The 2,798-nt window shown below is 50.2% G+C and overlaps 1 protein-coding gene across 2 annotated transcripts in view; it reads left to right on the top strand.

The window, feature by feature from the left end:
• The window catches only part of STRIT1 (small transmembrane regulator of ion transport 1), a 221,839-nt gene that overhangs the window by 189,151 nt on the left and 29,890 nt on the right, over nucleotides 1–2,798 (top strand). The gene's annotated exons all lie outside the window — the stretch shown is intronic.

A 2,798-nucleotide genomic window follows, 5' to 3' on the forward strand; every position in this document is an offset into this window, starting at 1 on the left:
TATTTTACCTTTATAGGTCTGGGGCTGATGGATAGACTCTAGGACACGATTTCACCTCCTGGTATGTATCACTGTAATGATTTCCAAGGGGAGTGCCTGAGCGTTCTGTTCCTCTCTCTTAATTAATGTTGCAGATTTAGATGGCTCAGAGCAGAGTAAATTCTGCTTTTTCTAGGCTCCAGCCACAGCTGCTGTAAGAATTACAGCATTCATGTCTGTGTACTCCTCTGTGTTGTACACTCCACCAGACAAACCCTTCAGTCCTTACACAACCAACCCTGACTCAGTCCTGCCTATGGCAGGGGGGTTGGAACTGGATGATCTTTAAAATCATAGAATTAGTATTTAGCAGGCCTCATTCTGCTGTGCTTTGGTGGCTGGCTTCTTTGTGAGGGCTTTTTTTGGGCCTCTGATCTGCACTCTGTTAAATACTGAATCATAGAATTGTCAGGGTCGGAAGGGACCTCAAGGCTCAGCCAGTTCCAACCCCCCTGCCATGGGCAGGGACACCCCACACTACAGCAGGTTGCTCACAGCCACATCCAGCCTGGCTGCAAACACCTCCAGGGATGAGGCTTCCACCACCTCCCTGGGCAACCTGTGCCAGTCTCTCACCACCCTCATGGGGAACAACTTCTTCCTCACAGCCAATCTCAATCTCCCCATTTCTAGTTTTGCTCCATCCCCCAAGTCCTATCCCTCCCTGACACCCTCAAAAGTCCCTCCCCAGCTTTCTTGTAGCCCCCTTCAGATACTGGAGGGCCACAAGAAGGTCTCCTGGGAGCCTTCTCTTCTCCAGACTGCACAACCCCAACTCACTCAGTCTGTCCTCAGAGCAAAGCAGCTCCAGCTCTCTGCTCACCCTCATGGCCCTTCTCTGGACACCTTCCAGCACCTCCAGATCCTTCCTGTACTAGGGGCTGCAGAACTGGACACAGTGCTCCAGGTGAGGTCTCAGCAGAGTGGAGTAGTCCCTCCCAACCCAACCCAACCCATTCTATGATGATTCTGTGATTCAATGAAATGGATCTTTCCATAATGCCCAGGTGCATGTTTTCTATCTTTTCAACATCTAAATCTACAAACCTACCAAAACCAGCTGAGCCTGTGATGCTTGCTTTAGAATCTGTTGGGTTTTTCACAGGGTGGAAGATGTGGCTGAAATGCAGGAGGGGGGTACACTCACATGGGAATCTCTTTTTGCACCAAAATCCCTTTTGTTTCAGATGTGTGCACTGCTGAGGTGCCCAAATGCACTGTGAGGGAGAGGGAGTGGACCAAATGGAGGAAATCTGTCAGAGCCACCTGAGTGATTCAAGGTAACCCCAGAATATTTTTCTTCAATAGTGTTCAGGAGATCCAAGAGACAGAACCAGCTTCTTGTTGGGACGTAACATGAGCCTCAGCAATGCTTCTAAGACAAGTGGCACTTGAGAGTGTCACCACAGCTTGTTGCTGGTGGTCAGACAGGGCCCAGACATTCCATGCTGAGTGCATTTCAGGTTAGCATCAAAGACATCTTCTGACCTGGAATATTGAAATAAGAGAACTGAGGATAATAATTACTCCAACTTATATTCACCTACAGGCTAAAGAAGGCCTGGAAGTTCATGCAGGATGAGGAATGCCAGAAGCCAGGGAGTGTGCTTCCCTAGTCTGCATTAAGCCACAGGTGCAGGATGAGAAGCAAGGAGAAGTAAGGAAGTATATTTCCTGCTAGATTTCTCATTTCTCTCCCATGCTCCCTCCTGTAACTTGCCTCTCAGGTGAAGTTCCTCAGTGTCCTCCAGTCCCTGTGCTCTCTATTCTTGGTCCCCTCCTTTTCTCTCTTTTCTCTGGCTAGCCTCACCCCAAGTTCACCCGCTCGCTGTGCTGATGATTCCAAGATCTTGCTCTCTGCCCCTTACTTGTCTCTTCATTCAAATTGAAAGCTGAGTCTTGCTGAGATTCCAGCTACCTGAAACTGGCTATAGCCACAAAAAAGCCCCCAAGATGTTTGCTGCACAGCCCCCCCTGAGCACGACCCTGCCACGGTGCTGCCTCATTTCACCACAGCTTGGCTCTGGCTGAGGAGAAAGGAAAAAGAAAACAACAGCTTGAGCACCTGGACGAGGGTTTCCTTTGCCAGAAGCAGCTTTTCACCTAAAAAGTGGTTGGAGAATCAGTGTGTGAGGTTGTTTCAGGGTCCTGAGTGTTGGCAATTTTGGAATTAATGTAATTCATATAGAAAAAAAAAAGATAAGACAGAAGGGTGTGTAAAGAAATGAGAGTGAAGAAGCGTTTAGAGCTGCACAGCGGCATTCAAGGGAACAAAAAGAACGTGAATTAACTGTTGAGAGGGTAATAATTCAGTGAGTAATTGTATCTCATTTGAAGGGTTTAATTTAACACCCCAGAGAACTTGGACTACGTATTCCGTGCACAGCAGCAGCAGAGCCAGAACTGGTAGCTATGTAAATATCTGCTTTTCATTTAGAAGGAAGCCAGAGGAGCCCAGAATTCGGGTGCAGAAGTGGGGAGGGCACCCCAAGATTTACCATTTCCCTTGGAATCTTCTGGGCAGCCTCGGGCAGGGGAATCAGATCTGTGCTTGAAGCCAGGAGAGCTGCTCAAGGTGTCTCTCTCGCATTGTCCAAGGGACGCTGCGGTTCTCCCCCGGGGCTGGGCGCCGCGGATGTGCGAAGGACGCGCTTCGGGGGTGGGGGCGGAGGCGGAGGCGGGGCTCGAACCCGCGGTGCCGGCCGCTGGGGGCGGGGCGTGCGGCGGAAGTGAGGCAGCGGAAAAGGCGGGCGGCGGGG

The sequence above is a fragment of the Melanerpes formicivorus genome, unplaced genomic scaffold (assembly GCF_026170545.1).
Source record: "Melanerpes formicivorus ecotype bairdi unplaced genomic scaffold, bMelFor1.0.p_v2 SCAF_12, whole genome shotgun sequence".
Classification (NCBI taxonomy): domain Eukaryota; kingdom Metazoa; phylum Chordata; class Aves; order Piciformes; family Picidae; genus Melanerpes; species Melanerpes formicivorus.